The sequence below is a fragment of the Microcaecilia unicolor genome, chromosome 8, assembly GCF_901765095.1.
Source record: "Microcaecilia unicolor chromosome 8, aMicUni1.1, whole genome shotgun sequence".
Classification (NCBI taxonomy): Eukaryota; Metazoa; Chordata; class Amphibia; order Gymnophiona; family Siphonopidae; genus Microcaecilia; species Microcaecilia unicolor.
Window position 1 is genome coordinate 29,745,287 of NC_044038.1, and position 12,790 is coordinate 29,758,076.

General features: G+C 46.9%; 1 protein-coding gene across 2 annotated transcripts in view; it reads right to left on the reverse strand.

The window, feature by feature from the left end:
- TMC5 (transmembrane channel like 5) overlaps nt 1-12,177 on the reverse strand; it is a 119,241-nt gene extending 107,064 nt beyond the window's left edge. For both annotated transcript variants that reach the window (XM_030211220.1, XM_030211219.1), the window contains exon 1: nt 11,981-12,177. The gene's annotated coding sequence lies outside the window, so the exon portion shown is untranslated. The remainder of the gene's footprint in view (nt 1-11,980) is intronic.
- Nucleotides 12,178-12,790: the final 613 nt, after the last annotated feature.

Consider the following 12,790-nt stretch of genomic DNA (forward strand, 5'->3'; position numbering starts at 1 on the left):
TAATGTATAAGCTGGGAACATTTGAGTCCCAGATTATACATTATGTAAATTAAGGAGAAATTAGACCTTACCTGCTAATTTGCTTTCCTTTAATCCCTCCGGACCGGCCCAGGATTGGACTGATGGGTTGTGCACGCCTACCAGCAGGTTGGAGACTGAGAAAAAAACTCTGACTCTAGCGAGCCAATAGGAGCCCTGGTCATGTGACCCTAGCCTCAGTATTTTCATAACAAAGCAGAAAGAACAAACAGTCTGTGCCTCAAGGAATTCAAGCAGCCAGAGAGCACTAGTAAGTACGTGCTCTACCAAAGGCTCACCGACAACTCTTCCCAGAGAAACGGTATGGCCTTATTATAATGGCTCACCGAGTACCCTAACCAGAGCATCGGTATGGCCAGACTATCCTGGCTCACCACGTACTCTAACCAGAGCAGCGGTATGGCCTTATCACAGTGGCTCACCGAATACCCTAACCAGAGCATCGGTATGGCCCAATCATTGTGGCTCACCACGTACTCTAACCAGAGCAGCGGTATGGCCTGCATAGAAAATGCATCATCTTTTTTTTTTTTTTTTTTAAACTTGCAAACAAAACAGCTCTGCAACCAACAATTGAACATAGAAACTTAGACAGAAATATAGAACACGGGCGGGGCCTGGGCCGGTCCGGAGGGATTAAAGGAAAGCAAATTAGCAGGTAAGGTCTAATTTCTCCTTCCTTAGCATCCCTCCGGACCGGCCCAGGATTGGACTGATGGGACGTAACAAAGCAGTAGTCCTACGGGAGGGACCCCAGCAGACCCGCTGAAATCACTCGCGACGCAAAAATCGCCTCCTGCCGACACTGCACATCAAGCCTGTAATGCTTAGAAAACGAATGGAGAGAGGACCAAGTCGCTGCCTTACAAATCTCCGCTGGTGGAACCAACGAACACTCGGCCCAGGACGCAGCTTGCCCTCTAGTTGAATGAGCTTTAACAGAGTTCGGGACAGCTTTACCTGCCAAAAGGTAGGCTGACCCTATCATCTCCTTGATCCACCTAGACAATGTGGGCTTAGAAGCCGCCAACCCCTTACGGTGACCGGCCAACAGTAGAAAAAGACGGTCCGTGCGTCGAAACTCTTCAGTAACTGCGAGATACCGCTTAAGCACTCTTTTAACATCCAGAGTATGTAACTGTCGCTGTTCCTGCGTCCCTGAGGCCAATCCCAGAACAGGAAGAAACACTGACTGGGACAGATGAAAACGGGATACCACTTTAGGCAAAAAGGAGGGAACCGGACGAATAACCACACGCTCCTTGGAAAACTGCAGAAAAGGAGATCTGCATGAAAAAGCTTGCAACTCTGAGACTCTCCGAGCCGATGCAATAGCCACCAAAAACACTGTCTTAAGCGTCAGATCCTTCAAAGAACATGTTTGCAAAGGCTCAAAAGGTGGTTTCGTGAGAGTCGAAAGAACCAGATTAAGATCCCAAGATGGAAAGACCGATCTTACCGGAGGACGAAGAAGGCTGACTCCCTTTAAAAAACGAGCCACCTCCGGAAGACTGGAGAAAGATTTACCCCGAATCCGACCTCTAAAGCAGGAAAGAGCTGCCGCTTGCACCTTAAGAGAAGAAAGAGACAGCCCTTTATCCAACCCTCGCTGTAGAAAATCCAACATCTGAGGCACAGATGCTCGAAACGGAAGGATGTCAGCCTCTGCACACCAGGCCTCAAAAATTCTCCAAGTACGAATATAGTTTAGCGAAGTGGAACGCCGATGAGACCTAAGCATGGTGGAAATCACCGGTCCTGAAAAACCCCGTTTAGCTAAACGGGCTCGTTCAAGAGCCAAGCCGTAAGACAAAATCGACCCGGATCTGGATGTGGAACTGGCCCTTGAACCAGCAAAGTCCTGTGAACTGGTAGCCGAAGAGGAGGCGCCACCAATAGACGCTGTAGATCCGCGTACCAAGGACGCCGCGGCCAATCCGGTGCTACCAAAATTACCGGCCTTCTGTGATCCTCGATCATCTGTAGGAGACGGCCTATTAGCGGCCACGGAGGGAACGCGTAAAGAAGGTCTGAGGGCCACTGTTGCAAGAGAGCGTCTACCCCTGCCGCTCTTACATCCTTTCGACGACTGAAGAAACGAGGGACTTTCGTGTTGAGATTGGATGCAAACAGATCTAGAACTGGAGTGCCCCAGCGCTCCACTATCAACCGAAATGCCTGATCGCTGAGAGACCACTCCCCGGGATCGAGAGTGTGGCGACTGAGAAAGTCGGCTTGAACGTTTTCCACTCCGGCCACATGCGATGCTGAAATGGCCGAGAGGTGAATCTCCGCCCAGGCGAGGAGACTCTCCGCCTCCCGACACAAGAGACGACATTTCGTTCCCCCCTGACGGTTGACATAGGCCACTGCCGAGGCATTGTCCGAAAGAACTCTGACCGCTTTGCCTATTAGTAGAGTCCTGAAGTGCTGCAGGGCCAACCGGATCGCGCTGGTCTCCAACAAATTGATTGATTGAACTGCTTCCATTTGAGACCAAAGACCCTGGGCCCACTGCCCCAGGCAATGCGCTCCCCAGCCTCGGAGACTGGCATCTGTTGTTAACGGTATCCAGCGAGGAGATTCCAAAGGCATGCCTACTGTGAGATTCTTCATCCGCAGCCACCAAAACAGCGAGCTGCGCTCTCTGTTGCGGAGAGGCAGACGCCTCCATAGTGACTCCCTCTGAGCAGACCAACGCGATAGGAGAGACCACTGCAGAGGCCTCATATGGAGTCTGGCCCAGGGTACTACTTCTATGGTGGCTGCCATGGATCCGAGAATCTGAAGATAATCTCGAGCACACGGACACTGCTGTTGAAGAAAGGCCCGAATCTGAGACTGGAGTTTTAGAATCCTGGCCTGCGGTAGAAACACTCGGCCTTGTGTCGTGTCGAACGTGACGCCCAAATACTCCAGAGATTGAGAAGGAACCAACCGACTCTTTGACACATTTACTACCCAACCTAGAGACTGCAAGAACTGCATCACTCGTTCTGTGACACGACCACTCTCTTGATAAGACTTTGCTCTGATTAACCAGTCGTCTAGATATGGAAGAACAAGAATCCCTTCCTTCCTGAGGGCCACAGCCACCACGACCATAACTTTGGTGAAAGTGCGGGGAACCGTCGCCAGACCGAAGGGCAGAGCGCGAAACTGGTAATGCTGCCCTAGAATTGCAAAGCGCAAGAACTTGTGGTGAGCCGGACGAATGGGAATATGCAAATAAGCCTCTGTGAGATCCAAGGCTGTCAAATACTCTCCCTGGCGCACTGCGACTATGACTGATCGCAGGGTCTCCATCCGAAAACTTGTGACTCTGAGAGCGCTATTGACCGGCTTGAGGTCCAATATAGGGCGAAAAGAGTCTTCCTTCTTGGGAACTACAAAATAAATGGAATACCGGCCTTGCCTGTACTCGGAAGGAGGGACTGGACAGATAGCGTGAAGATCTAACAGCCTCTGTAGAGTCTCCCGAACCGCCCTCACCTTGAGAGGAGAACGACAGGGAGACTCCAGAAAGGCGTCTGCAATAGGCCTTGCGAACTCTAAGGCATAATCGTCTCGTATAACTTCCAAGACCCACTGATCTGAAGTTATGTGGGCCCACCTCTGATAGAACTGAGAAAGACGAGCTCCGACAGGCACCAGAGGAGAGGCCCTCGCCCCTTCATTGGGAAGGACGGGACTGTGATCTAAAACCTGGAGAGGAGAAACTCGCTCCTCTGCGAGTACCCCAAAAGGACTGTGTCCTATTGTAGAACCGAGATTTGTGAGGTTGAAAACCCCGACCAGTCTGAAATCTACGTAAACCTCTACCTGAACCTCTACCAGAGAAGGAACCTCGACCGGACAGGCGGGGTCTATCTTGCGGCAATCGAGGGACTTTAGCATCTCCTAAGGAATTAACCAACTTATCCAATTCTTCCCCAAACAAAAAGGAACCTTTAAATGGAAACTTGCTCAATTTGGATTTGGAGGCCGCATCCGCTGACCAACCTTTCAACCACAGTGATCGACGAGCAGCGACTCCCAAAGCCAAAGACTTAGAAGATGCTCGCAACAAATCATATAAGGCATCCGCCAGAAACGCCGCTCCCGTTTCAATCCTAGCCACCTCTAAATCAATAGCTTGAAGATCATCCGAAGTCCTGTCCAGAACTCTCTCTGCCCACCTAAAACAGGCCCTAGCCACTAAGGAACCACAAATGGCAGCCTGTACTGCCAAGGAAGAAACATCAAAACTATTCTTGAGCAGAGAATCCAGACGTCTGTCCTGAACATCCCGAAGAGCTGTACCGCCATCTACGGGGACTGTATTCCGCTTATTCACCGCCGACACCACGGCATCCACGACCGGCACCTTAAGCAAAGACTTATCCGCTTCAGGAACCGGATAGAGACGAGACATAGATCTGGACTGCCGGAAAACCGCATCTGGGGACTCCCATTGCGCTTTAATAACATCCCAAATATCCTGGTGCATAGGAAAAGTCTTGGAAGCAGACCTAGAACCTTTAATCAAGAAATCGACCTTACGGACTTCCGAAGCTGGCTGTAAATCTTCAAAGTTCAAAGTAGAAGACACCATAGAAATTAGCTCCTGCAAATCATCCTTATGGAAAACTCTGGCTACAGAAGGATCTTCTCCTTGAGCAAAAGAACTAGCCTCAGGATCTGGAGAAGAAGATTCCTCCCAGATATGTTCCGCCAGATCTTCCTCTTCTTCTAAGAAGGGCATTTCCTGATCATGAACTGACTCTAAATGCTCCCGCCAATCTCCCTCCCTAGATCTCTTAGAGGGAGGGGGAGCAGCCATACTCAAAGGCCCAGGCTCAGCTGAAGAATCCCCCTTCTGCAGCAAAAAAGCCTGATACATCTGGAGCACAAACTCAGGAGGAAACCCCCCTGCCTGAGTAGGCCCAGCCTGCATCAGTGCTCCTGAAGAAAAAACATCCAACGGAGGTACCGAAAGCCCTGCAGGCTGCGAGGGAGAAGGAGAGGACAAATTCAAAATGGCCGCCGTTCGCGCCAAAACCGGCGTTCCGGAGTCCGGGGGCGCGCCTGACCCTTCAGCAACCACGGGGTCAGAGCGCGCCGGTGAAGAGACCGAACCAGCTGATTGAACCGCTGCCGGCAAAACCGGACCCGACGCTCCCGCTAGCGCTGTACAATACTTACAAGCGCCTGAAGATGAAACACCCCGACGCTGACAAACGGAGCAGCGCTTAAGTTTTTCCGACATCGCTGACGCGCGCGCGTACCCAATTCGCGCCGAAACTATTTTTTTTTTTTTTTTAAATAGCGCTCAAATTAACCACACAAATCCCCCGAAAACAAACAGTGATGGGAGCCAGACCAGGCAAAGAAATCTGTGCTCTTTATGTTCCCCTGCTGTGGGAACGCTAATCAGCCACACCACACACACTTGACAGTAACAGAGCTGCCTGCTCGTTTAATCAAAGGGGACTGAAGAGGTCCGTGGCAGTAAAACAAATTTAGCTTCTGTTTACATCTGGCTGCCTCTCCCAAAGGTAAAATCCCTTTGCTAATCAAAGGGCAACCCTTCCCTTCGAAATTGAATTAAATAATAATAAGGGAGGTGGGGAGGAACAAGGGGGGAGGGACCCGGGACACCCGAGTTTTCACCCCTGAGGCTGAAAGTCAACCAAACTGAAAAGAACACCTAACAAGCCTCAAAGAATTCCTGTGGCACAGAATAAAGGCAGACTAAAGCCAACAATAAAGAAAAAGCTGAAAGACAATATAGAGAGACTAATGGGCTCACTCCTACCTGCTGGGAGACTGAGAAAATACTGAGGCTAGGGTCACATGACCAGGGCTCCTATTGGCTCGCTAGAGTCAGAGTTTTTTTCTCAGTCTCCAACCTGCTGGTAGGCGTGCACAACCCATCAGTCCAATCCTGGGCCGGTCCGGAGGGATGCTAAGGAAACAGGTATTTACAGAATGCATTTAATTAATTTAGGGTCCCTTTTACAAAGCAGCGGTAAGCCCAATGTAGGCTTACCGCACGCCAATTTGGAGCTACCACTGGCCCAATGTAGGCACTGGCAATAGTTACAGCCCCAGCATGCGCCATTTCCTGCACGGGGGAAAACAGGGCTCAATTTTTTTGCATGGTGGTTACTCAGCAGTAATCAGGCAGCGCCATGCGCTACCTGGTTACCACTAGGTTAGTGTGGGAGCTCTTACCACCACCTCAGTGGGTGGCGGTAAGTGCTCCCCCTCACATTGCCATTTGGTAAGAGCAATCTTACCGCACGGTCATGGCTATTTTCAGCATTTTTTTTTTACCCGCTGTGGTACAAAGGGCCGCAGCATCAGTGGTGTTCCTAGCCAGGATGGCACCCGGGGCAGATCGCCGATGCACACCCCCCCTGGCGAAATGACACCTCCCCCCCGGCAAAATGACATCCCCCCGGTGCATGCCGCTGGGGGGATGCCGCGGTGCGCGCCTGTCGGCTTCGAAAAGTTCGCTCATTCGCTGCAGCTCCCTCTGCCCCGGAACAGGAAGTAACCTGTTCTGGGGCAGAAGGAGCTGCAGCGAACGAGCAAAGATAGCGAACTTGGAGCCAGGCGTGCGCCACGGCACCCCCCAGCGGCGTGCACCCAGGGCGGACCGCCCCCCCCCCTTGGTATGCCACTGCACAGCATGTGGCAAAAATGGCCCCCACTGCTAGTGTAGGGCTCCAGGGGCGTAGCCAGATACCCAATTTTGGGTGGGCAGTAGAACTCCGCCTTGTCCCACAAGTAATTTGGTCTCTCCCTCTCTCAACTGCATGCCATATGGTCTCTCAAATATCCCCCCTCCCCCGCATACCTTTTAAATATCAGATTTTCACCGGCAATGAACAGCAACTAATATACACTGCTCATGTTGGCCCCACAGCCTTCCCTCTGATGCAACTTCCTGTTTCCACATAGATGGGAACACATCAGAGGGAAGGCTGTGGGGCGGGTGCGAGCAGTATGTATCAGTCACTTTTTTTTGCAGGTGAAGATCTGCTATTTACAAGGTATGCAAGAGGGACAGTTGTCGGGAGTTTTCAGCTGGTGGAGCTTAGGGATCCCTGCCAGCCACATCGTAAGTGTGCTGGTACTGGGTGGGCCTGGGCCCAGCCGAGTCCACCCTTGTCTACGCCACTTAAGGGCTCTCTTTACTGCAGCATAGTAAAAGGACCCTTTAAAGTTCAGGCTAACTTTCAAGCACTCATGATTCACACTCTATTTTCAAAATTACTCCTGATAATAAAGTAAGCTTTCTCTCTCTGGAACGTTGTTGTAATTTCCAAACAAAAGCAACGTTGTTTTTAATTTATTTAGTTACAAATGATTCTCACTAGTCCCTATATCTATCTGTGAAATATATTCCCTAATTTTTTTTAAAGTGTTTTCTCAAAAGTGCTTTGATCTGGACAAAGAAAAAAAGATGTCATTTACATAACTCAATATGAAAATTCCTAATTGTGTTAAATATTGCTCTAACGGGATAAGATTTTATTTATTTATTTATTACATTTGTATCCCACATTTTCCCACCTATTTGCGGGCTCAGTGTGGCTTACAATACATTGTGAATGATGGAAATACACTTTGTTGCAGTACAATTATGGGTTACATAGTGAAGAGTTATGGGGAAGACAAAGTCAAAGTCAAAATATCATTTGGAGTATAACAATGGAGTATATCAATGGAGTATATCAATGGAGTATATCAATGGAATGTACAATGGGGAATTGATAGGGCGATAAAACTATAGTAAGAGAACATTAGGGTATAACAATTTTATCTGTGGGTAGAGTTTTAAGTGTGGTGAAGATACGGGGGAAGAGAACTCAGAAGAGATTGTATTGATGCATTTCTATTAGTGTGTATAGACATCATGTGTTTTGATCCTTGCAATAAGTTTTCTCAACTAGGTGAGTCTTCAATAGTTTGCGGAAGTCCGTTAGTTCGTAGATCATTTTCAGGTTGCGTGGTAGTGTATTCCAGAATTGCGTGCTCATATAAGAGAAGGTTGATGCGTGCAGTACTTTGTATTTTATGCCTTTGCACTTAGGGAAGTGGAGATTGAGGAAAGTTCGGGATGATCTTTTAGCGTTTCTGGGTGGTAGGTCTATTAAATCAGACATGTATGCAGGGGCTTCACCGTGAATGATTTTGTGGACTAAGGTGCATACTTTAAAAGTGATACGTTCCTTGAGCGGGAGCCAGTGTAGTTTCTCACGTAAGGGTTTTGCACTTTCATATTTTGGTTTTCCGAAGATGAGTCTGGTTGCTGTATTCTGGGCTGTTTGAAGTTTCCTCAGTATTTGTTCTTTGCAGCCTGCGTATAGTGAGTTGCAGTAGTCCAGATGACTGAGTATGAGTGATTGCACTAAGCCGCGGAAGACAGATCTTGGAAAGAATGGTCTTATTCTTTTCAGTTTCCACATGGAGTAGAACATCTTTTTGGTTGTGTTGTTCGCGTGAGTCTCAAGTGTTAGGTGGCAGTCTGTAGTGACTCCAAGGATTTTTAAAGTTTCTGAGATTGGCAGATTTAGTCTAGGTGTGTTAATAGCGGTAAATTTATTCGTGTTGTATTGGGAGGTAAGTATGAGACATTGAGTTTTTTCTGCATTCAGTTTCAATCTGAATGCATCTGCCCAGGTGTTCATGATGTGTAGACTTTGGTTGATTTTGTTGGAGATTTCATTAATGTCTTGTTTGAAAGGAATATATATCGTTACATCATCGGCATATATGTATGGGTTAAGGTTGTGGTTTGATAGAAGTTTTGCCAAGGGGATCATCATTAGGTTGAAAATAGTTGGTGAGAGGGGGGATCCCTGTGGTACTCCACACTCAGGTGTCCATGCAGCAGACATAGTTGAATTTGATGTGACCTGATATGAGCGTGAGGTTAAGAACCCCTTGAACCAGTTTAGGACATTGCCTCCAATGCCAAAATATTCAAGAATGTGTAATAGGATTCCATGGTCAACCATATCAAAGGCACTTGACATGTCAAATTGTAAGAGGAGTATATTGGTGCCGGTTGCAATCATTTGTTTACATTTGGTCATTAGGGTAATTAATACTGTTTCTGTGCTGTGATTTGACCGGAATCCTGATAGGGCATCATGCAGTATGGAGAACTTGTTGAGATAGTTTGTGAGTTGCTTGGTTACCATCCCTTCGGTTATTTTGGTTATTAGTGGTATAGATGCTACTGGTCTGTAGTTAGTTATTTCGCTTGCGTTTTTCTTTGTGTCTTTGGGTATTGGGGGTGAGTAAAATGTTTCCTTTTTCCTTTGGGAAAAGTCCGTTTTGTAGCATGAAGTTCACGTGATTCGTTAGGTCTATTATGAATTGTTGAGGAGCTGATTTCATGAGGTTGTTTGGGCAGATATCTAGTTTGCATTGGGATTTGGCGAATCTTTTGAGCGTTTTTGAGATGAGGTCCTCTGATAGTAATTCGAATTCGGTCCAGATCCTGTCTTCTGGATATATTCCGTTTTCTGGGTCTAGACAGTTTAGGAGTGTTGCGATTTCAATAGGGCTGGATAGATATTAAATAATGATGATAACAACAACAACAACAACAGTGAACCTTTGGGAACTCCACAACCTGGCTGTCAAACAGCAAATAGTTTGCCAGAGATGGTGCAAGTGCTCATGCCTGAATGATGTGTGTATAAAACCTGTTAGGTTAGTATTCTATAAAGGAAAGTAGGTACCATAAGCTCCAACCAGGTGCCCTGTTATAGAAATGCCCGTTTGGTTTATTTATTTATTGGGATTTATTAAGCACCTTTATGAAGAGATTCACCCAAGGTGATGTACAGCAGGTACAGTGCAACATAAAACTTACCATTTTAACAGCATAAGAATAGTAAAATAATCAAGTATAAACATAAATACAATAAATGAGTTAAACTTGAAAACAGTAAATTGAAACCTAATAATAGAACTACCATGAAATAGCATAAAAAATATACACATTTAACAGCACTGGAATTCAAATACCAGAGGTATAATTCGTTAGCATAATACTAATGATACACCTAATAAGCATGCATTAGAACATTCAACTAACATAGATATGATGCTCTTTCCTCCTAGCAGCAGTGAAAGGTGTCTTTGCAGTGTCTCCAGCCCCAGTGACCCCAAAAAGAGACCTGGTATAGGAATCAAACTAAGGATTTTCTGCTAGCTGCCACTGAGAAACCGGATCATCCAGTTTAATAACTTTTTAAACAAGCTTGCCTTTATAACTGGTATAAACATAATTCATACGGATGAACAATGACAACAATGCACAGCTCATGTGGTAATTTCAGAATACATTTCACCATGCATTCCCCCGTCATTTAACCAAACCTACATACATACAAGAACCAGAAAAATATATTTTCTTCCTTTGTGGTCATGACTACACTTCTTGCAATAAAGACTTGCAGTGCTAGTGCAGTTTAGTTTAGCTTAATGTTTTTCTAGCCCATTCTCCACAGGAATACGAAATGAGTGCTCTGTTGAAGGGACCGTCCCGGGAAAGAAGGAAATACAACAGAGAAATTCAGGTGACTGGTAGTGCAACGTTTCAGTCATGAGCTAAGAAGGGTTTTTCTTGGCCTTTTGACTGATATTAAGAACCTGCTCGGGGTGGGGGTGGGGGGGGGGAGAGAGAGATGGGGTCGAGTAGTATAGTCTTACAACCTAATAGGGGCACAAGCTGTTTTGCAATTTTGCCAAACAAAACATCCTGAAAATTGCATCCTGCATTACCTTATATTGCAAACATTAACCTCCAGATTATGTGTAGGTCCCTCAAAGTTGAGTGTTGGAATTTTGCGCGTGGCTTATTGAGGTAATGGAAAGGGCACCAATTGGCTACTTAATTGTGCTTGACTGAAGTTGGGCATGGATCTCCCCCGCACAATATCCTAAAACTTGGCACCTAACGTTTCCCATGCACAACACAAAAAGGAATATGTCTATGGGAGGGGCACAGGCAGGTCACTGGCGCTCTCAAGTTAGGTGCCAAGTTTACAATAGTGCCAATCTGCACCAAACTTTGGGCACAGGCCTTACACCCGTTTCTCTATCAGTTAGATGCAACATGCATGCTATGCCAGTATTCTACAAAGGTTGGGTGCCCTTTATAGAACAGGGGGCTCAGCACTGATCTTTTTGGCACCTAACTTTTGATGCTGTTTATAGAATTCCTCCCCTATATGCTTCACTTTCCACTAGACGCTTCACCGTGAGTATAGTATTGATAATAATTTTTTTAAACGTTTACTTATCTTGATTATAACAGGTTCGTCTACAGCCCATAATTTTGTTTTGCTTCTTTACAGATCTGAACATTCAATGATTTTCAGAAGCAACATTTACTAACCCCTCCCTGGATACCTGGCGGAGTTTGCTTAATACTGGGTATGCTCAAGGTCCTACTGCACCCATTTGACACTCACTTCATGCGAACAAAAAAAAAAAAAAGAAAGAAGCTTTTACCTCAGCAAGGAGTGGGATATACACATTGACACCCTAAAAGGGCAAAAGGATGGAAACTAGAGCACAGAGTGCTTCAACGATATAACTTTTGCACTTCTATGAAACATCAGGGAGATAAGTTGCAGAGAACGGAAGTTACAACGCTAGCCGCGTTGGTCTTTATCTACCATCATTTATTATTTAACTCCGTTTACCAAGTCCAAAGTAGCAGGTGTACAGCATCCAACCTTTAAAAGGAAGAGCGCACTCAAATGCCACTAGGTACGAAGACGACATGGCAACCGCCACTGTCCACCTGCTAACAAACGTAAGAAACTCCAGACGATGAACAACCCCCCCCCCCCAAAAAAAAAAAAAAAAAAAAACAATTGAGCAGCTAAGAAAGGGAATGCGGGGTTTCTATATTGATAGTATTTACCTTCTGTAAGAAGGCGGGCGGCAACTCAAGCTTCCCGTGTCTTCTCTACCGCAGCCTTAGCTTGATAAAGAGTCCACAGCTGTTTGCAGGGTCTCGCGCAGCAGCCGGGATGGAGCTCGCGCCTGGCACTCCAGCAGCTGTGCTTCTCACCTGCTGCTCTCTGCCCAGTGTACGGTTCCTTGTTCCCTAGGGGCGGGGCTATGGGAGGACGGAGCGGCTCGCGCTCCGATGCTCCTGGTTTACCAGACTACAGGGGACTCGCGCCTGAGCTTTGATCTCTGCTATACAAATAACCTGACCCGGAGATCCGGCCAGAAGCAAAGAATTTTAAGTGACGGCACTGGAAATCCCTGCCGAGGAATTGTTTCTCAACAGCCACACCGTTCCCAAAGGAACAAAATACTGCTCTACAGTTTAAGCCCATCAGCGATTTATATTACGTCTCCCAAGTTTCGCATGATTGAATTACCGTTTTGATCCTGTAGCACAGTAACAGGGGCAGGTGCACAAAGTTTATCGTGCTGGGAACATTTGCTTTTGATTGGCTGGTTGTAGCCTGTTTAGAACAAACATTATTTAGCCACTAATGCGCAAAGGGGCTTTCTGTGGCTCTAAAGTGTGCCCTTAGCAGCCACTGAGAACCCAATGCAACTGTATTCTAATGAGCATTCCAGGGGATGCACAGTTCCAGAGGCTCTCTGGAGCTGTCAGAGGAGGGAAGCATAGGCAGGCTGGGCAGCACAAAGGCTGCCTGCTTGACTTGTGCTCCCTAACTCTTACCTCCCAATCTCCTACCCTCCCTCCTGGTGA